The 24,258-nt window shown below is 39.9% G+C and overlaps 1 pseudogene; it reads right to left on the reverse strand.

Annotated features, from left to right (window-relative positions):
* The window catches only part of LOC126335580 (ATP-binding cassette sub-family C member 4-like), a 361,394-nt pseudogene that overhangs the window by 151,320 nt on the left and 185,816 nt on the right, over positions 1 to 24,258 (reverse strand).

Genomic DNA, 24,258 nt, shown 5'->3' on the forward strand with positions numbered 1-24,258 from the left:
TGTGTGATTTCCTATTTTCCAGTCCCAGTCCCAAATGGGTCACAGGAAGAGCAATTGTTGGTAAATCTCTGTGTGGACCTGACATCTATAACTTTACATTCACAGTTTTTGCACAAGATATATCTGATAGGGAGCAATGTATAAATTGACTCTTCTAGGAACGTATGCTTTCAGTATTATAACAGTGAACCACACCAAGGTGCACGACACCTCTCTTGTAGCATCTGCCACTAGAGTTATTTGAGCATCTTTGTGATACTTTCATGCTTGCTAAATGAACCTGTAATGAAACATGCTGCTCAGTGGGTATTTAACTGTTAGATCCATTCCTCAACAATTTGTTAAACACATGATTTACAAGTGACACTAATATCAAACAAATTAAAGAAATGCATTGCCACAGCCTTCATAAATTATTCACCAGACCTTCTAAAAAGGGCTAGAGAGTGAGGCTACCATGTTGACATCTGTTTCATACATAAGGCTTGGATTAAATGCATCAGTTTAAAAACTTAAAACTGCCTGAAATTGTGGTAAGATGAAGAACTTATATTTAGTGCTAGTGAAGATATAACCTTATGAAATTGTTAAATAATTGGACACCATATTTTTCCCTTTAATGATAATATCTGCTTATAAATACACTCCAACAGAATAAAGTAAGAGATCAAGAGAACCAGAGGGAGAGGTTGAGAATAGGAGGGAGATGTAGAGAAGAGAGTGCATAGTGAAACAAACTCACCTTCCTGTAGATAAGTGAACAAATGGCTACACGGATGCGCATCCCTATCTGCTGTGCAATGAAGCCACTGTGATGACCCATGAAGAGACATAGAAACAATACGATGATTAGCCCTCCTCCATACCAGAGAGCTGCCTCCTTCGTGACTGTTGTATCAGGTGTGAAATACTGCAAGAGGAGACCTAGAAGTATTGGCCTGGAAGTGCTGTGTAAACAGTACAATTTGATTTCAGTACAGCACGAGCTACATTTTTGCAAAATACAAGCAAGTGAAACAAGGAGCAACTTCTTACAGTTTTGAATGAAAATGTGTTACTTATCAAATGAACATTAAATGAAAATAATGAATTAAAGCTAAAGATCTACACTAACATACAATGAATAATACCATTATTTCTGTCATACAAAATTTCACCAGTCCCTATAACACACACACTAAATCATTTGATTCAGAAGAGGAGTATTTACTTACCAGGCACTGAGACATACAAATATATACAACCTTTTCTACATCCATACCATGTAAACTACTGTAAAGTGCATTGCAGAGGGTGCTTCTGATTGTACCACATATTAGGGTTTTTCTTGTTCCATTTTCATATAGGGTAGGGTTAGAAAGACTGCTTGAAAGCCTCTGTACATGCTGCAATTAGTATAATCTTGTCTTCACAGTCCACAAGGGAGCCTTCACAGTCTCTATGGAAGTAAAACTTGGGGGAGGCAGTGGAGCCATAGTAAATTCTTAGATTCTTCAGTTAACATTAGTTTATGAAACTTACAGAATGTTTTCCAGTTCATGACAGTAACCAGTATGTATGATGATTATTTCCCAATGACGTGTTTCACCTTTATTTAGACATCTTCAGATCGACTGATATTTGATAGTGATGGGTACATGGGGTACAGTGCATAAAATATCTCAGCAGGTAAATAAATGCCCCTTTTCATGGCATTAAAAACACTGCACAGTGTTCTTATTACGGCAAGTGGTACAGTTTAATACAAACAAAATGTGATCAGGCCTACAGTAAATCTTTACATCATAAACGTGCCGGAGGTGTAGTGCGTATTCTCGCTGCACACATAACACAGTATGATGTGTGAAGCCATAATATGCATTACACATCCAACAGGTGTATGATGTTAAGATTTACTGAAGGCCTTATCCCATTTGGTTTGCACTGGATGATCACTAACTATCTCAGTGTGCCACTAGATGTCTGTGCCTTGCAATAGGACTGGTGATTTTATGAAAAAGGCTCTGGTACTTCAAAATAAAATTAATAAAGTGGTGGTTTCAGGCAGAAATGATTGGTACTCAAAGAGTTAACTACAGTAATCACATTATTTTCAACTTCTGAATGTTGTGTTACTCTATGCATACATAAAGACTTCCACAAGCATAATCTGAATTAGGGCCGCAATGGGATGCGTAAGAGAAAACATTATGTTACCCATTCCTGTGTTCAGTTGCAGCTTAGTGCCCTCAACAATAGTGTGGCACCAAAAGCAAACTTTTCAAATGATTCATTTTCCTGCAATTCAAACTTGTTCCAGTGTTCACTCAATGAGATAGTGCAGTAACTAACTAAGCCTATAGACTTGTGGGAGTGACACAAGCACTAATTGATATCCGACAAGTGTAATGTGTCTATAACTTATGTTCTTTGTTGCTTCCTGTTTTCCATAACTCATTAATGTCTACACACTTGACATTTTGTAGCTGTGTGATTACCACACCACTAGTCCACGTATGCATTTTATCTACAGTTTATAATGTCCAAATCTAATTGCAGACCTGGGGAAGAAATTGTGTTCTTGTGGATAGATTTTCTGCCACAACTTGCACAGATACTTACAGTGATAACTACCATACCTAATGCCCATCATCGGCAGCACCATCTACAACATTAAAAACAAGAATGAGGTTCTATAACATCCAGATCCTGTACTTCAACTACAATATTGATTCAATTAGGAATATCATGGTAATAACTCCATTAGTTGTGCCACCAGACACAATGTGCAACCACAGAACAATGCTTTGCACAGCCATACAGTAGTGTCAAGTGACATTAATCCCAGTGTGAATACGCTCCTGGTCCTTTCACCCATGCTGATACCACTTTTGAAAGTAACAAACAGTGTTTCTCACACAACAGCAGTGTGATCACACACACAATGACATGTCCTTCAGATTGCACTCGAACTACTCTATGAGAACAAAGCCTCCATCAAGCAGGTTAACCCCCCCCCCCCCCCCCCGGGTATTTCCACCAACTTTCGATGGCACCATGATGACAACAGGGGAACCAAGATCGCGCACTACTACTCTGCTATCTCCTACCAGCTATCCACACACAAGCTTACCTTACCTGGGGAGGGGGCAGTGTGAGAATGACCCAGTTGGCTAATTGATATATGACAAGTACAGTGTGTCTTTAACTTCTCATTTTCTTTGCTGCTTCCTTTTCTCTGTAGCTCATTAAAGTCTACACGTATGTATTTTTGTGGCTGTGCATAGTAAGGTTGTGGTGACAGTCAACCGCCAGTAACTTCACCGGCGAAGCCCAGAGTAAACGGTCTTTGGAGACTCGAGCTTCTTTGGCAGTCCCGTCTGCGACTTGAGTAGTGATACATGTGTCGTGAAATTGTGCATTGTTTTTCATGTGTTTCTGCAAATATACGAACCTTAATAAAAGTGTCTTATCTTAATAAGTTGGAGTTTTTGGTGTGTGGTCCGTCACTATAGCCAAAAAACCCACATTGGTGACCCCGAGTCGCGAAAATACGTTGCAGTCACTCGCTGTGTATCACCGGTTTTGCGGCAATAGACAGTGTCGCAGCCTCCAGTTTTCCCGGCAGTGCATGACACTGCGACCACAGAATGCAAATTCGACTGTGAAGCACAACGCTTTACCCCGTGTGCTACTAATACACCGGGAATGTTCATATCTCCCGTGTTTGCCTCGCCTGGCCGATGACTCTAACCTCTGCCGGCATACCGCACACATCGTCGTGGACACCTTCTACGGCATTCTACGCTTGACAGAATGGCCCCCCGGCACAGGACCCAGGAAACCCTGAGTTTCTACCACACAACATGGACCAAATGGCTGTAGAGTTTCTGGGTCCACATGCACGTCCACTGTTTAATGTGTCCCCCAAGACCGGCAACTGCCAGTGGGTCGGCAACAGCCTCTCCCCACCCCAACCGGGCTAGTGCCTGCCCGCCCCGCCTTTGCCCCGCCTGATGCTTCGGCTGGTGGGACGAGTACAGCCAACTCACGCATATGCTGGTTTCAAAGCACTTTCAGGGACGCAGCTCGCAACTGCTGTCCGCCCTGCACATTCCCAAACGCCGCATGCGGGCCGCAGTAGGTGCCACAGCCCGAAGATACATGCAGGGGCGCCCACAGACATTGCATTCTGTCAGATCCCCCATTACACAAGGACGTCTGAACGCCTTGGATGTAGGTTCGCACCAGTATTTTCTTATCGATACCGGAGCAGACGTTAGTGTCATACCTCCCACATTTTCTGTAAAGGACACGCACCAACCAAACTGCCCTTCAAGCAGCAAATTAGTCGACACTTCGTGTCGAGGGTTTGGCCAAGTTACCTATTGAACTCATACCTGGTAAACAGTTCACTTGGTCCTTCTACGTGGCTGATGTCGAAGATCCAGTATTAGGCATCGACTTCCTTTTCCACTTCGGACTGTCTCCAGATATTCAGTCAGCTGCATTATTGCACCGCGCCTCGTCCACACCCATTGCATGATCAGTCACTCCTTGCCCCCCCCTCCCCCTCAGCTGCCCAACGACCTCGACACAGCTGCCATCGAGTGCTCTTCATTGGCGGACAGCCTTACAACTTCCATTGCCCATCTACAGGCGGAATGCCCTGCAGTCGATGATCTCTGTGCTCACAATGCCGAACGGAACCGTGCCAGATCATTGGCTACGCAAGCCCCCACCGAGGCACGATGGCTCGTACCACGCCTGTCAACGCCACCACCATCTGACACCGAAGATGCACCACGTGGAACTTTGTCGCCACTGACAGACAGCTTCCCTGGCACATCAGGTTAGTGACTCTTGTGTGCTACCGATTCCTGTTCACGATGGCCCCCGAGTGAGTTCACCAGCCAAGCTGAACTCTATCACGAATGGCACGACACACAAAATTGTCACGACAGATGGGCCTCCAGTGCTCCAAAAAGTGCGCCAACTGCCGCCACATAAACTACGCCTTGCTAAAGTCGCAGTGGAGGAACTTCTACGGGCAGGCATTGTTCGCCCATCGGACAGTAACTGGTCCTCGCCCATACATTTAGTCCCCAAAAAGGACGGCACTATGCGCCTCTGTGGCGACTATCGTCACCTCAACGCGCGGATGGTATTAGACAATTACCCGATACCTCACATACAAGACTTTGCGCTAGTACTTAGTGGAGCATGCTTCTTCAGTGTCTTGGACTGTCACAAGGCATATTTACAGATACCAATGGAACAGAGTGACATACCAAAGACAGCAGTGATCACACCTTTTGGCCTGTACGAATTTTGTTTCATGCCTTATGGTCTCAACTCCTTTTTAACTGCACATATTGCTACGCATACCTTGATGACCTGCACCCCTGTCACTATTCTGGGGTACACCGTCTTCTCGGATGGTATATGCCCGGAGCAGGAGCGGGCTGACTGCATTCGCGAGCTACCCCTCCCAGTGTTGTTTCGCGAATTATGCCAGTTTTTAGGGACTGTCAATTTCTACCGTCGTAACCTGCTGATGGCGGCAGCAATTCGAGCCCCTTTGACTCATGCATTGGCCGGGAAACAAACCTCAGGCAGTCGCCGAGTACCGTGGTCTGACAACATGGTGAGAGCTTTTGAAGACCTTAAATCAGCGTTAGCACGTGGTGTCACTCTCGCCCACCCTTTGCCAGATGCCTGCATCTCGATTACAGTGGATGCAAGTGATTTCGCAATCGGTGCAGTCCTACAACAGCATGTCAAGGGCACGACTCAACCACTCCGGTTTTTTTCCAAGAAATTATCTACAGCTCAATGTAAATGGTCAGAATTCAACAGAGAATTGCTTGCAGTTTATGAAGCTGTAAAATATTTCTGCACACACATTGAAGGAAGGAATATAACAATTTTCTCAGACCACCGCCCCCTTGCGGAGGCTATTCGTAACCCTGCTACTGACCTTCCCCCACGTAGGTTCCGGCAAATGGACTTAATCTGCCAATACACAACAGACATACATTACATTCGAGGGTCAGAAAATGTGGTGGCCGACTACCTATCACATATTACTGCAATTTCATCTCCCATTAATTTCGATGAATTGGCCCACTTACAGGACAGTGACACTGAATTGCACAACCTCCGACAGGACCCAGATACTTCCCTTCAGATCGTTTCGTGCAATCTACCGGGCTTGGCCAGGCCACTGTGGTGTGATACATCCATGGGCACTGCTCGGCCTACTGTTCCCCCTGCGCTGCGTCGCCAAGTGTTCACTACTTTACATAACTGGCACAGCCTGGTGCTAAGGCTACTACGCGCCTGCTTACAGAACACTTTGTGTGGCCAGGTGTGAAGAGGGATTGTTGTACTTGGGCTCGTGCTTGTTTACAGTGCCAGCACAGCAAAGTCGGCAGGCACACACAACCTAGTCCAGGTAAATTCGACATCCCGAAAGGCCGCTTCTGTCATGTACATGTGGATCTCGTGGGACCATTACCCATGTCGGATGGTTTCAGTTATATCCTGTCCGTCATTGATAGCGTTACACGTTGGGTGGAGGCAATCCCCCTGTAGGATATCACAGCAGATTCCGTAGCACGCTCATTTGTATCCTCCTGGATAGCTTGATTTGGCTGTCCTACATCCATCACCACCGACCAGGGAAGACAGTTTGAATCCCTGCTGTTTAACAAACTCTGCATCCTCTGTGGGGTGGATAGATTCCGCACTACAGCTTACCACCCCCAGAGCAATGGATGGTCGAGTGGTGGCACACGATGCTGAAAGCAGCACTCATGTGCCACGATGGTGAGTGGTGCAATGCCCTTCCCTGGATTATGCTAGGAATATGAATGGCTTACGAGGTACTGCAATGTGCCAGTCCAGTTCACGCGTGCGGGTCGACCCCACTGGATGGTGGAGTATACGAGCACTAGTCCACCATGCACAGACAGTATTGACACTTGGCACATGCTGCTATCTACCAGCGAGCATCCCACAACACCACTACACACGTCCTTCCCCCAGTGCTCCGCACTCCCAGGCGGGGGGGGGGGGGGGGGGGGGGGGGGGGAGGGAGGGGCGGCGGCTCTGTGGCGATAGTCGACCGCCAGTAACTTCACTGGTGAAGTGCAGAGTAAACGGTCTTTGGAGACTTGAGCCTCTTTGGCAGTCCTGTCTGCGACTTGAGTAGTGATACACGTGTCGTGAAATTGTGCATTGTTTTTCTTGTGTTTCTGTAAATATATGAACCTTAATAAAAGTGTCTTATCATAATAAGTTGAAGTTTTTGGTGCGTGGTCCATCACTATAGCCAAAAAAATCCACAAGGTGTAATTATCATACCACTAGTCTGTGTATGCATTTTATATGTAGATGATGGTGTCCCTACTGAATGCTTGTTTATTCATTCTGATATATGACAAGGATATGGAAAGAAATTGGAGCCTTATTGGTGAAGACATATTGATACTAGCCATTTGTGACTAAGGGAAAAAACAGGAAATGTCAGTTAAAATCGACAGACTGAGTTCTGACCTTCCTATTTTTAAACTGCATAGTATAGAGGACATTTCATTATTGAGACGTTTAGTGTACTGACTGCATTAACAAAGTTGATGATTATAAGAAGAGTTGGTCAGGCAGATTCCTGTTGCCAGCATACAATGAGAGCAAAAACTACCTACGTGTAATGTTCTGTGCTGTATAAAGCTTGAAGAGCAGACTTCTGTAGTTTAGCAGTTCACGTATGTTCACTGACTACTATAAAAAAAATTTTAACACCACTTTGGGCCTCTCTTAAATTATTTCTACATATTGCAGGTTTTTTTTCAGTGGGTTTGATTAAAAGTGGAAATATTTCTGACAATATTATTACCACAAGGCATGAAATCTGGTTTGTATTAGCATCATTAGTTACAACAAAACTGAACAATCAAAATTTGTTTTAATCATAATCCTTTTTTACATAACTAAACATGACTTTTTCTCTTTAGTGAGGGGATAAGAAGTGTAAATGGTACTTACTTCACAATTACAATGTTCACTGCAACAAATATCCCCAAGAGGCCATACTGTTGACCAAATGTCTTTATAAGGGCCTTGAGAAGACTTGGTTTGTATGTAGCATCCTTTTTGGCCTTTGCTATCTCTTTATTCCAGTTGCTGAAAAGAGAATTTGATTTTATTAGCACAAATGGTATAAACAGAGGTCCTTATTTTCTACAGCTTCATTGTAGTTTCTGCATAGTGTGTGACAGAGGATTCATGGTGTAGGTATGTGAATCATTTTCAATACTCAGGAAGAAAGGTAGTCAGTATCCCTTTGTACAGCACTGCAAACCTTGAACTTTACCTTCACAGACATTATGTTAAATATTTACTGGAGGAAGTATAGAAGAATTGGGTAAACAGAAACATTTCCCTTTTAGTACATCTCCCTATTAACATGTAATAATCAGGTAATTTAGATACATATTTTTGTACTGGTTGCTTTCTTTTCTTGTTAGTGCTGTTATAATTGGGCTGTATTATTTTCGATATTTTATATATTTATTTCGTGTCCTGGTGATCCGTGTTGTGAACATACCACAGTATATAGAACGAGACAATTTCCCAAGCTACATTCAACCATATTATGTAAATAATAGTAACCAATTTTCTATTAAAGTATCTATGACTTTGGTTCTATATCAGAAAAGTGAAGTATTTAAATATGCTTAAAATAATTAATAAACATGCATGCAAATAATGATCTGGGAATTTGTCTACTTGTTAATATTGCACTGATTCTCTCACGATGTATTTAAATGGATTGTTGAAATTCAAGGTATTTTCTCCGACTCCAAATGGAGCAAGATACTTTAAATTGCTTTTCGTTTCATCTAGAAATGCATCAGCTGAAACATTGTTTTTAGGTTTTGTATGTATTGCCTTCATTTTACTGTAAGTCATCAGTTGCCTTTAAAGTTTCTTCTGTTTTCTTGAGTTTACTCAATCCCCTGCACCCAATACTTCATTATCCACAGTCCCAAATCCATATTTTCAGTACTTTGAAAATGAACTTTCACTGATCCAGGAATATCCAGAACATTCACAGTACCTGTTGCACCAACATCTGCCTCAGGTTTATCTTTCAAAGCATCATTATCCAGAGGAACAACAACCACATCAACGTTTTCACTGTTTCTGTCAACCAGTCCTTCAAAACTGTCGTTATTCATAATGTCTAAAACTTCATTCATTGTAATTCCTTTAAAAGTGTGCTTACATTATCTCTGTTCTATTGTGCTACACTAAATAAAGAAAACTACACTCACCAACTCCACTACCAGATCTGAATGCTATTACTGCATTGCTTTTATTACAGTTGTGTCACCAGACGATACTGTTTCCTCCCAGTGATCTAAGCATTTGTGGAAATTGTGGGCTCATTTTAAAATACAAGAAAAATCCCATTGTTTGTGTTTTCACTAATAAAAAATTGCAACAATTACTGTCAATAATGTAGGTTTATAATGTAATATCTGGAACTCTACATAAATTGTCCCATTATTAGTAATTAAATAAAAAGCAATAGAATCTAAAAATAGATCACAGGAAGATGATGGGTTAAAGACATATGTATACCATTCAACTTCTCTTTGTATTGTATTTATTGGTCCAGTAAATCTTACATGTACAGTACAGCACATCAGATATTGGACAGGTCAAAGTATATCTTACAATTAAAACACTTCAGAAACTAGAAAATTATGTTCACAAAATTTTACATCACTTCATATACAGGGCAAGTGAATGTGTAAGTTATAATTAAACCACGTTAGAAACTTGAAGTTTACAACTGAATACATGTATAAGCCAATATTAACGGTTACAGTACTTGCATGATCCTCACTTAAGCTCTAAGGATTTTTGAGGAACTCTTCTACACTGTGAATTGACATGCACACTAGAGAATTACAATCACAGAATTTTACTTCATATACTGGGCAAGTCGGTATACAACTTATACTTGAACCCCATTAGAGACTTGAGAATTACATCTGAATGTATTTATAGGCCAGTATTCATGGTTAAAGTATTTGCATAATCATCACTTAGACTCTCGAGGATTTTGGAGGAACTCTTCCACGCTATAAAAGTAATGTGTCAACAGATATTCTTATAATAAAAAAAAAAACTCCGTCTTCAGGCCACAAGTGGCCCATCGGGACCATCCGACCGCCGTGTCATCCTCAGTTGAGGATGCGGATAGGAGGGGCATGTGGTCAGCACACCGCTCTCCCGGCCGTTATGATGGTTTTCTTTAACCAGAGCCACTACTATTCGGTCAAGTAGCTCCTCATTTGGCATCACGAGGCTGAGTGCACCCCGAAAAACTGCAACAGCACATGGCGGCTGGATGGTCACCCATCCAAGTGCCGGCCACGCCCGACAGTGCTTAACTTCGGTGATCTCACGGGAACCGGTGTATCCACTGCAGCAAGGCCGTTGCCATATTCTTTTAATGCTGCTTTAAAATTTTTTACATCAGTCTTTACTTTAACTTCTCTTGGCAATTTATTGTAGATAATTTTTCCATGGTGTAATGTTCCTGTTTGGCACAAACTGGTTTTTGTATAGAGTACATGAAAGTCAGTTTTCTGTCTTGTATTATGATGATGATCATTTTCATTTTTGGGGAGGATACTAGGATTTGTTATTGTATATTTCTTTATAAACATTGCACTTTCAAATGGGAAAATACATTGAATGGGAAGAATCCCCATCCTTTTAAATAATGGTCTACATGGTTTGTTCCTTTTTATTCCAGCCATGATTGTCACTATTCTTTTTTGCATCCTGAAGAGTTTTAGGCAGGATGGCGAATTACCCCAGAAAGTGATCCCATATTGTAGGACGAATGTATATTAGAATAGTAAACTGTCATTAGACAGTCATTATGACAGCAGTTTTCTAGCACTCTCAATAAATAACACATGGTACTTAGGTTCTTTAATATGTTGTCAATGTGTGTTTCCCATCTAATATTATCCTGTAGCCAGACCCCCAGAAATTTTGTATTAGGCACACTTGCAATATCTGTGTTTGACATCTGAATTCTTATACCCTCTTCACTGTTTCTCTTGACATTATGAAAATTAAATGCTACTGTTTTACTTTTATTTATTATTAGTTTGTTTTGGTTGTACCAGTTTACAACATTTGTTAATTCCTCAGACAGTCTTGTCTATAGTATCCCTGCAGTCTTCCCACTGTCTAATATGCTTGTGTTATCTGCAAACTGAATAGTGCTATGGTAATGGTTGGTTGATGTTATGTGATTTATATATATCAAAAATTTCAAGTCCGCTGGTCTCTGACAGAACTACAATGGCAATGGCAAACCTCAAAGTTTTAATTTCTCCTCCCTATTCTTCAGTTCCTCTCTAGATTTCCCCTAGGTCTTCTTGACTACATGGTGAGTATACAGATTAAATAACATGGGGAGAGGCCTACAAGCTTGTTTCACTCCTTTGCAACTACTGAGTCCTTTTCATGTTCTTCGACTCTTTTAACTGCCATTACCGAGAAGAAATCATCTAAAGGGGAAGGTTTAATATGTCCTTGATCCATATTCACATGCATCAAACAGTGAAAGGAGACAGGGCCCTTGGTGCATCTGTGACCAAAAATAGTTCATACCAAATATACAAAAGAACCTTCTCCACAAATAGTTGCAGTCACTTCATAAATACACTGACTAACCAATCTTGGGCAGAAGTACTGTTACAAACTAGCACAAACATGGCATATAATGTTTTTTCTTCCCTGTTTATGTTGAATTTTGAAATGTGTTTTCCTAAGAAACTTGTCAAAACAAACACATATGGGTATACACATGCTAACTCCTGGATCACAACAGGTATTAGAAATTCCTCCAGGACCATGAAATTGCTTAACTATAGACTGAAAAGTTGGACTGACCCCAAGTTTAAAGAACATGTAACAAATTGCAAAAAATATATAGAAAAGTAATTACAAAAGCAAAATTACTAAGTAATGATAAATTAATAAGAAAATCAGCCAATAAACCAAAAACTATTTGGGAAATTGTGAAAAGGGAAACAGGTAAGGGCCTCAAGGATCAGGAAATAGTACACAAAAATAGTGAAAATATTGAATTAAAAGATGAAACTCTGGCAAGTTACATTAATAATTACTTTTTAAGTGTACCAGTGTCATTAAGTAAAAACTTTACTAAACATGAGAAATTAACAGCCCCAAAAGTAGACAGTAGTATGTTGTTAACTCGCATAAACAATAATTAAATATTAAAGGTGATAAAGAGTCTAAAATCAAAAATGTCTGCAGCTGTGGATGAAGTGCCTGTGTCAATAATAAAGAAAGTTGTCCAACAGATTATAAAGCCCCTGGTACATATTGCCAATTTGTCTTTCAGCGAAAGTGTGTTTCCTGAGAGGTTGAAAATCTCTAACGTTAGACCTCTGTTTAAAAAAGGAGATCCATACAAGGTAGAAAATTATAGAACAATATCCCTTCTCCAATCATTTTCAAAACTTCTAGAGAAATTAATGAAAACCTCATTTTCAAAACTTCTAGAGAAATTAATGAAAATCAGACTCATAAATTACTTAGATGCTCACAAACTTCTAAACTGCAAACAACATGGCCTTTGCTCGGGCCACAGCACAGAATCAGCTATCCATGCCTATACCAAAGATATTGTCAGGAGTCTCGACACTAAAAAATGTGTAGTGGGAATTAACTTAGATTTACTAAAGCTTTTGATACAGTAAACCACAAAATTCTGTTAAACAAGATGGAGGCAATAGGTGTAAGGGGAGTTGTGAAGCAGTGGTTTGAATCTTACCTTCAAGATAGAACTCAGGTGGTAGAAATCATCACAGAACATAAAAATCAGAAAATCAAGTGGGTCTCAGATGCAAAGAAATTGGAAATAGGTGTCCCACAGGGCAGTATTCTTGCTCCCTTATTATTCTTGCTTAATATAAACGACATAAAAATCATAATATTTCTACCAAAATAATGTTGTTTGCAGATGACACTAGCATAATTATAAGTGATGAAAAAAAATCATTAACCACCACAACTGATATAGTCCTGAAATATATTCAACATTGGTTTAATGCTAATGAGTTAACACTTAATCTAAGTAAAACAAATTATATACAGTATGGCAAAGCAACTCAAGATATGTACCTTCAGTTAAAACTAACAGATAAGAAGATAGAGAGTGTACAATCCACAAAGTTTTTGGGCATGCACATTGATCAAAACTTAAGCTGGAAAGACCATCTCAAGTACTTATCCCACAGGCTCAATTCGGCATGTTTTGCATTGAGGATATTATCTAGAGTATGCAGCACAGACTGTACTAGACTAGTGTATTTTGCTTACTTTCAGTCCATCATGTCTTACGGCATAGTGTTCTGGGGTAAAACTAAATCAAGCGTAACAGATATCTTCAAATTTCAGAAAAGAGCTATACGAATCATAACACATAACTGTCCAAGAACTCAATGTAGGCCCCTTTTCAAAGGACTGCAAATACTCACAATACCATCACTGTATATTTTTAAAAGCATTATGTGTACAAGAGCACATATGGAAAATCTACGTGCAAATGAGGGCTGCCATAATTATAATACTAGAACTCGTAAGAATTTGTATGTAGAAAGGGTAAGGACAACACAAACCCAAAAGCATGTAAGTTATTTTGGAATAAAACTTTACAATGCTCTGCCAGTGTACATGAAGGAAATAATAGATGAAGTAAAATTTAAGACTGAGCTTAAAAAGCAAAACTTTCTATGACGTAGATGAGTACTTTGATTGTGTGTAAATTTATTGCCAAAAATTTTAATTTACATGTCTAAATCTGTACTTTAAAAAAAATGCCTTGAAAGTGATATTCCATTATTATGTCTGTAGTACTTGTACTAGTATGATAACTTTGTTGTGACAATTCCTGCATCATGTAAATGATTTACAGGAAGATAATAAAATGAAATGAGATTTTATTATTCAGTCAGAATCTGTTCTCAGTTTTGGTTACTATTATTTACTTGACTCTTCACACGGCCAGCACCTACTTGTCAACAACAGAGAACTGATTTAGGATATCTTCTGTAGTTCCTTATTTCCCTCTTTGACGTCTATGTTTATGGTATGTCTCCTTGTATCGAATACGGAAATTTGTCATACATTTATTAGAGTCTAGCAGTCTTCGCTGTATTGTCCTCGTTGGCAGTTTCCTTCTGCAGATTACATCGAAATCAGGTCCATAAGATTCCTGCAGTGTGAAGTACTGGGATCGCGAGTGGGCACTCTACCTTTTTCATAAATTTTCAGCTGACTATTTAACACGATTCCGTATCTCAGTATCATTTAGATAATTATTCAACACAGTAGCAAATAGATTCCATCGGCCAGTATTACAACAGCCTGAGCAAGAAAAACGGAAACAGTGTCATCAAGATTCTTAAATGTCGCCTGATCTTGGCTGCTGATTTCAGGCGTCTGATAGCAGCACTCATTACATCTTTAGTCCAAAGTACTTCATTATTTGACTCTAAACAGCCTCCACTAGAGTCAACAGTATTCAGTTGTAATTCCGTGGTCTGTATATTGTTGTCATACGACAACCATTCCGCTTAATAATGCTCTTTTCTACGAGCTTTACATGCCTAGTACAGTACGTTCATTAGTATTATTAAAAGCTCAAATTAATTCTGACATTTCACCAAAAGCGGAACTTCTGTCGTAAAATTATGCGGCAATTTACTAATCATATCAGTCAGTGATGCAAGATCTTTTCTAAACAAAATCGGGATTTTTACGAAACCTGGGCAAAACACGCATAGGCCTAAAAAGTGAACTTACTTTCATCTGCGTTTTCGAGGCCGACTGTCGAGGAGAAGTTTGGTGTGTTACAGTGTTTGTGTGTTTTTTTAAGTCATTCTCGCCTCCATGAAAATCAATAAAATATGAGAGACACACGATATAGTGAGTATCATGATCATCTTCACGTTTTCGAAGCCACGAGTAAACTTTACACCATTCACTCTCGAACTTAGTTTTCAACTTCTGTTTCTTTTTGCACTTGCACTTCTTTAATTTCGCTGTCCTATGACGAATCCATAATCGTAAAAATGTTGTATGAGGGAAACTGCACAACAGAAGTTGTTCTTGCAGACAAGCACTAAGCACTGTTATAATCGACATCCACCTCCACATCGGTTTTCGTGCCTAACAGAATAAATATAAGTACAAGAAGAGGCTATGTAATATGCATATGTTCATATGGCCCATGTGCTAGATACTTAATATTCTTTGAATACAAGCCTTCACACGTATAAGGTGTTGAGAACCGGCTTTTGGCTTTCTAGGCTATAGTTATGCAGCTTGACAATGAACAGACAGCCCGCACAAAACCAGTCGGAGATTCTTTTTGAACAGCTAGAAGCAAGCTCTAGCAGATGATGTATGGACAGCCTGTTCAGTTGTTCCTGGCGTTGCAATTTTAATGACCAGCATTCACCTAGGCGACACAGTCTCGCTTCTGAGTTAACATGCCCACAAAATGTATTCTGCCCTCTGTTGTACATTAAGAGAAAAAGTTTTCTTTCTACAAGAAAAAATATGTATTATGCACAATAAATGTATGTCGCTGTCTGAAGGCAGGCACAGGGCTCAAACCAGTTACGACCCAATAAATCATTTGTTGAAGGAATTTGTGCCATTGTTGAATGTTGTGCATTTCTTTTCATCGTATCGTTATAATTCTACACAATCAGCGAGCTCTACAGACATTATGAGCAATATAAAAGTACTTATTCATTTCTTTTCCACTCTTATGGCCATAGGTGACTGTAAATTTAACGCTAGACCTCAGTATCCTTAGACCAAGTTCTGATATGGGAAGGCAAAAGGGGCTCCTGAGACACATTTTCACCACTCATTCACTAGCACCTATTTTCCTGTACGAGACGGTATCTAATTTTCCTGAAGTATGTTAAACAGCATTATTACATTTTATTCTAAACCACTGGCTTAAAAGTAGATCTCTTGGAAGCCAATATGCTTTCTGCCACTTTTGAAATGCATCCTGAATGTTATTTCGTAGTGTGTTTGGTACCCTCTGTGATTGTGTTCTAATCTCCTTAACTGTGTGTTTGCCGCCCCTTCGACTTGATTTTCATCTTGGGGAAGAGAAAGAAGTCAAATGGAGCTAAGTCTGCTAAGTACGGCAGATGGGAATAAATTGTCAGCTTGTTGTTAGTGCAAATTCCATAATGACTGAAAACCATTTTGCTATTTTCAGTGCTTTCTTAAATTCTGTAATCTTTCCTGCTTACACAGTTGTATACTTTAGTGGGTTTTGAATGAAAAATGACAGCTACATACTAAATTATAGAGTCACAGTGCTGTCATGACGCCATTATTAGAACGATAGAAAATCATTAGTATTTCGCAAAACTGGTGGGAAAGTCTTGTTTTGCAATGATTATATTTGGAGAACATCGCATTTGTTGGAGACACTGCTATAGTGGGCGTCATTTACGATGGAGGCCGAGTTTAGGTTCTTTCTGCACATCTGACGTCACAAAATACAGTCAGCCAATGAACAGAGAACGACGTTGCCAGAGCTCAGCTGCAGTGCAGAGCATGGACCAGTGGCTTCAGTTTTACAAACGTTCAGTCATAAATAAAGTAATTGAACAAAAGCAATGTATTGACAGCAGACTTTCTTTTATAGAAAGTTTGGAAAAAGCATTCTTTATACCAATTGCTTCATATTCTATTAATTAATTAAACCAAACAAGCAATAAGTCTCCTAATTTAGGCGATAGCAAGAAAAGGTGTTTGTATCATTCTCATGAACCACTTTTTCGCAATATGAACCACTTTTCGCAATAAAGAACAGCGGTAATTGTTTATTTCCTGTTGTACTTCGACGAAACGTGAATAATTCATAGTCATACCAACAGTGTTTGTCGGTATTTTGCGCGATCTTTTATAGTCCTCCAGGTGTTGATTTGAATGACGAGTTGCGTAAGCATAATGGTTGAGGTGTTGGGCTGCTAAGCGAAAGATTGTGAGTTCATACCTTATTCGGTGTTTAATATTTTCTTTATTTAAAAACAATATCGAAGTGTCTTACTTCTCGAATTTTATTCGTTTGAATGTAATTTTTTGAAATTTCTAGTTCTTTGACAAACTGCTTATTTGCTTCTGTCTCGGGTTCTTCGGCCGACGTTCGTTTCTAGATGTGCTGGTCACAAGGGATGGCCAAAACCTGGGACATAGCGTGTACCGAAAACCGACGCACACGGACCGATATCTGCACAAACTGTCAAACCACCACCCGAGCCAGAAAAGAGGCATGATTCAGACACTCGTAACGCGAGCAGCACGAATATGTGAGCCGCAGCACCTTAAACGCGAAATGCAACACCTGGAAAGTGTTCTGAGGAGCAATGGGTACTCCACAAATGATATTAGAAGTGTAACAGAGCCAAACCACCGGCGAAGTAAGAAACCAGAAAAAGAAATGTCGGGTACGGCCTTTCTGCCATACATTCCCAGAGTGACGGACAGAATCGGCCGTATATTACACAAGCACGGCGTAAAGACAATTTTCAAACCGACAAGGAAGATCAAAGAATGTCTTAGATCGGCAAAGGATAAAAGGGACCCACTTGCAATGTCAGGAATATACCGCTTACCATGCACATGCGGGAAAGTTTATGTCGGAATGACTGGAAGATCAATCAACACCAGGATCAAAGAACATAAGCGACATTGCAGGTTGGGACAGGTGGAAAAATCGGCCGTGGCAGAACACGCACTGAGTGAGACCGACCAGGTACATGTAATAAAATTCACCGACACGGAAGTTCTGGCTGTAGAGAAGCACTATCACACCCGCTTGTACAGAGAAGCTGTAGAAATACACAAACACGGGAACAGCTTCAACAAGAAAGAAGAAAGCCTTAAGGTAAACGGCTCCTGGCTTCCCGTACTGCAGAGAACGACCGTAGCAGGTAGCAAGAGGAGAAACGAACCGGAAATGACCGCGGAAATGACCGCGGAGAAGCCCTCGGACGTTGGCGCGCAAGGTACATATAGTCTGCGGCCGCGAGCCCGGCTCCAGTTCACCTCCGGCAATGGAGGGTGAAGCTTTGACAATGCCAGCCACTCGTGCTGGCGAAACGTCAGCAAAATCATCACACGAACGTCGGCCGAAGAACCCGAGACAGAAGCAAATAAGCAGTTTGTCAACAAGTGGCCACGAAAGTCTTAACAATTTTCTAGTTCTTTGTCTCTTCATTGTAACCGTAATAAATTTTTGGTTTTTCTAATTTTGTCCTCAATTTTTCTTTTCACAGCAAATGAAAAGGCACACATACTATATTCATGTTATGTGTTTTGTTTGTATATCTTCTCTTCCGCAGTCGCTGTTTTACTATTCATATTGAGATATATTCTTTGGGACAGTATTAAAAGTATTATTTAGAGCACAATTTCAGCTCGTATGTTGCCGAGCTACTTGATTGTCTGACGCAGTTCTTTGCTCCACTACTTTTGCAACTTTTGTCAACTGATTTTTGGCAAGTATTTGCTTTCCGTTGTGACAAACACAAATTTTATGCGCACTGCGCCTAACTGACAATATATTTTAGTTTCTATGTTTACGTCCACAATTCATATTTGTGTACTTCACCAATTTAGTTTTAATCAGAACTTTTTAGAAAAAAGCGAAATGACTCTGGTATAAATAAAACTTTTATTACAGTCGCGAAAGACGGAATATTTCTCAATATTACATACGACACCTATCTGGTACTTAAATTAAATGAGATATTGTGATACAGTAAATTTTATATGAACCAGACAGAGTGGCCGTGCGGTTCTAGGTGCTACAGTCCGGAACCGCATGACCGCTACGGTCACAGGTTCGAATCCTGGCTCGGGCATGGATGTGTGTGATGTCCTTAGGTTAGTTAGGTTTGAGTAGTTCTAAGTTTTAGGGGACTGATGACCACAGCAGTTAAGTCCCATAGTGCTCAGAGCCATTTGAACCTTTTTTTTTAATTTTATATGAAATTTAGGTATTTTGTCCACATTTCATTCTCAACATTGTGGCAACTAAAATCGACCACACAGAAAGTTTACGCTATGGACTTTTACCTCTGAAAACTCTTCAAAATTTCATGCAATGGTTTACTATATTTAATGCTGCACAATAACTGCGTTGAACATCGAAATAAAATGGAGTCATTTATGGGGGTGGGGGGTAGGTATCAGTCAAGAAGATGTGTAAAAATCAAATTTTTGGGCCAAACAGTTTTGTGAAATCTAATGATAAGTGTGTCAAAGCAGTCGGAACACCATGTGTCAGAACAGGCGAGCAGTGCAGTGATGACAAAATCGCGCACAGCGCGGAATGCGGGGCGCACGTCTCTGTAGCAGTGAAGGGTTAATGCGGCCGTGGTGGCTTTACTTCATAAACTGCGCGCTCCCCCCCTAAACGTAAGTTTGTGAACTATATTATACTATGGCGCTGCTTCTATTGGTGCGTGCGTCGTTTGCAACTGACACACAGCAATCTCCCGCGTCTGGGCGGGCATGCGCGAGTCGCCAAAATAAAAGAATTTAACTATAGCATCTGTAAATGATCATTTTTGCTCCTGTTTATTTTTGCTCCTGTTTATTTTTGCTTTGGTAAAGAGTTTTGTTTACATCTAACTGAAAGTTTGTTGCCTAAGTGTTATTACAGATTTTTGTCAGCCTAGATGCTCATCAATGTGTAATAAATACTAGCAATGCCCCACATCAAGAAGTTCGATTAAAGAAAACTCTGTAGTACCGGTAACTAGTTTACTCACAAAGTAGTCCACACTACTGAGACGAACATACCTATCAGTTTTTCAAGAATGATTCAACTTTTGTTATGGGTGATGCTGTTTATAGAGGATCCTAAACTCTTACTAGTTTGTTGGTCTTTTACTATCAGGCAATCTACACTATCACATTTGTTTGCATTTCGCCACTTCCTTTATCAAAGAAGACGCTTTGATAATCAATAACTGATTGTGAAGTAATATCACAGTACCCCCAGAATCTTACACATAGAGATCAATTACCTGTAGAAATCTACGGTTAGGCAGATATAAATTCTTTTAAACAATTGGTTTATGCAGAATGTATTTATCTCTATAGAAACCTCATGCAACAAAAAGAATTTAATGGTTACTTTTGCAGACGGATGTGGATATAAATATAATTAATATACATTCACCAGTGAAACCACAAGTAAAAAAGAATGCCAAGGCGAATTTTGGAGACGAAGAAATGCTGTAGCATGAAGTGTATGCTTCAGTGATGTTCGGAGGCAAATTTCAATATAACTGTAATCTTCAATCATATTTTCTCGCAAGTTGTAATTTTCTGAATTAAGTTACGCATACGTCCTCACATTTCTCATGTACTGCACTAATTTTTTATCTGGAACTTGTAACAGTCTATCGCTACCTGGCAGACCCAAACTTTATTGCAGATTCACCTGAATTACAAAGTAATAAACATTTTTAATAAGGCAAAATACTCTAAAAATTAAAACATATCATAATTTTATTCTGGTTAATATTCTTCAAGTGTGGAACTGAATAGGTCTAGTACCTCAGCCAATATATCATACATATATGGTAAACATTAGCTCCCTTTCACATTATTTGATTAAAGGGGATCAGAATTTAAATAAGCATTTTACAAAATCCTGTACATAATTTTCTTAATTATTGTTTTTTATAAATATCAATACATCCTAAATTGTTCAAAATACTTCCAGATTCCAGGAAGTTTTCTGCATTAGCTGGGATAAACTACAAGATTGTAAAACCAATGAATGTAGGAATACACAAGGCAATACTGACGCTATGACTTCTCATAGAAGATAGGTTAAGGAAAGGCAAAAATATGTTTATAGGATTTGTAGATTTACAGAAGCTTTTGACAATTATGACCAGAATACTCTACTTCAAATTCTGGAGGTGGTAGGGGTAAAATACAAGGAGCAAAAGGCTATTTAAAATTTGTACAAAAACCAGAAGGCAGTTAAAAGAATAGAGGGGGACGAAAGGAAAGCAATGGTCGAGAAGGGAATGAGTCCAGATTGTAGCCTATCCCCATGGTTATTCAATCTGTATACTTAGCAAGCAGTAAGGGAAACAAAAACCAAAAAATGTACTAGGAATTAAAGAGCAGGGAGAAGAAATACAAGCTTTGAAGTTTAGTGATGACATTGTACTTCTTTCAGAAACAGCAAAGAACTTGGATGATCATTGAACGGAGAGGAGAGTGTCTTTAAAGGTGGATAAACATCAACAAAAGCAAACTGAGGATAATGGAATGTAGTCGAACTACATCAGGGGATGGTGAAGGAATTATATTAAGAAATGAAAACTGAAAGTAGTAATGAGTTTTGCTATTTGGGTAGTGAATTAACTAATGATAGTCAAAGTAGCCCCCATGAACCATGGACCTTGCTGTTGGTGGGGAGGCTTGCGTGCCTCAGCGATAGAGATAGCCGTACTGTAAGTGCAACCACAACGGAGGGGTATCTGTTGAGAGGCCAGACAAACGTGTGGTTCCTGAAGAGGGCAACAGCCTTTTCTGTAGTTGCAGGGGCAACAGTCTGGATGATTGACTGATCTGGCCTTGCAACATTAACCAAAACGGCCTTGCTGTGCTGGTACTGCAAACGGTTGAAAGCAAGGAGAAACTACAGCCGTAATTTTTCCCGAGGGCATGCAGCTTTACTGTATGATTAAATGATGATGGCGTCCTCTTGGGTAAAATATTCCCGAGGTAAAACAGTCCCCCATTCAGATCTCCGATCGGTGACTACTCAAGAGGACGTCGTTATCAGGAGAAAGAAAACTGGTGTTCTTCATATCGGAGCGTGGAATGTCAGATCCCTTAATCGGGCAGGTAGGTTAGAAAATTTAAAAAGGGAAATGGATAGGTTAAAGTTAGATATAATGGGAATTAGTGAAGTTCAGTGGCAGGAGGAACAAGACTTTTGGTTATAAATACAATGTCAAATAGGGGTAATGCAGGAGTAGGTTTAATAATGAATAGGAAAATAGGAATGTGGGTAAGGCATAGGCATAGTGAACGCATTATTGTGGCCAAGATAGACAAGAAGTACACACCTACTACAGTAGTACAAGTTTATATGCCAACTAGCTCTGCAGATGACGAAGAAATTGAAGAAATGTATGATGAAATACAAGAAATTATTCAGATAGTGAAGGGAGATGAAAATTTAATAGTCATGGGTGACTGGAATTCGGTAGTAGGAAAAGGGAGAGAAGGAAACGTAGCAGGTGAATATGGATTGGGGGTAAGAAATGAAAGAGGAAGCTGCCTGGTAGAATTTTGTGCAGAGTATAACTTAATCATAGCTAACACTTCGTTCAAGAATCATGAAAGAAGGTTGTATACATGGAAGAATCCTGGAGATACTAAAAGGTATCAGGTAGATTATATAATGGTAAGACAGGGATTTAGGAACCAGGTTTTAAATTATAAGACTTTTCCAGGGACAGATGTGGACTCTGACCACAATCTATTGGTTATGAACTGTAGATTAAAACTGAAGAAACTGCAAAAAGGTGGGAATTTAAGAAGATGGGACCTGGATAAACTGACTAAACCAGAGGTTGTACAGAGTTTCAGGGAGAGATTAAGGGAACAAATGGCAGGAATGTGGGAAAGAAATACAGTAGAAGAAGAATGGGTAGCTTTGAGGGATGAAGTAGTGAAGGCAGCAGAGGATTAAGTGGTAAAAAGACGAGGGCTTGTAGAAATCCTTGGGTAACAGAAGAAATACTGAATATAATTGATGAAAAGAGAAAATATAAAAATGCAGTAAATGAAGCAGGCAAAAAGGAATACAAACGTCTCAAAAATGAGATCGACAGGAAATGCAAAATGGCTAAGCAGGGATGGCTAGAGGACAAACGTAAAGATGTAGAGGCTTATCTCACTAGGGGTAAGATAGATACTGCCTACAGGAAAATTAAAGAGACCTTTGGAGATAAGAGAACCACTTGTATGAACATCAAGAGCTCAGATGGAAACCCAATTCTAAGCAAAGAAGGGAAAGCAGAAAGGTGGAAGGAGTATATAGACGGTGTATACAATGGCAATGTATTTGAGGACAATATTATGGAAATGGAAGAAGATGTAGATGAAGACGAAATGGGAGATACGATACTGCGTGTAGAGTTCGACAGAGCACTGAAAGACCTGAGTCGAAACAAGGCCCCCGGAGTAGACAACATTCCATTAGAACTACTGACGGCCTTGGGAGAACCAGTCCTGACAAAACTCTACCATCAGGTGAGCAAGATGTATGAGACAGGCGAAATACCGTCAAACTTCAAGAAAAATATAATAATCCCAATCCCAAAGAAAGCAGGTGTTGATAGATGTGAAAATTACCGAACTATCAGTTTAATAAGTCACAGATGCAAAATGCTAACGCGAATCCTTTACAGACGAATGGAAAAACTATTAGAAGCCGAAGTTGAGGAAGATCAGTCTTGGTTCCGTAGAAATATTGGAACACGTGAGGCAATACTGACCCTACGACGTATCTTAGAAACTAGATTAAGGAAGGGCAAACCTACGTTTCTAGCATTTGTAGACTTAGAGAAAGCTTTTGACAATGCTGACTGGAATACTCTCTTTCAAATTCTAAAGGTGGCAGGGGTAAAATACAGGGAGCGAAACGCTATTTACAATTTGTACAGAAACCAGATGGCAGTTATAAGAGTCCAGGAACATGAAAGGGAAGCAGTGGTTGGGAAGGGAGTAAGACAGGGTTGCTGCCTCTCCCCGATGTTATTCAATCTGTATATTGAGCAAGCAGTAAAGGAAACAAAAGAAAAAATTGGAGTGGGAGTTAAAGTCGATGGAGAAGAAATAAAAACTTTGAGGTTCGCCGATGACATTGCAATTCTGTCAGAGACAGCAAAGGACTTGGAAGAGCAATTGAACGGAATGGACAGTGTCTGGAAAGGAGGATATTAAGATGAACATAAACAAAAGCAAAACGAGGATAATGGGATGTAGTCGAATTAAGTCATGTGATGCTGAGGAAATTAGTTTGGGAAATGAGACACTTAAAGTAGTAAAGGAGTTTTACTATTTGGGGAG

Source organism: Schistocerca gregaria, chromosome 2, assembly GCF_023897955.1.
Source record: "Schistocerca gregaria isolate iqSchGreg1 chromosome 2, iqSchGreg1.2, whole genome shotgun sequence".
Lineage (NCBI taxonomy): Eukaryota > Metazoa > Arthropoda > Insecta > Orthoptera > Acrididae > Schistocerca > Schistocerca gregaria.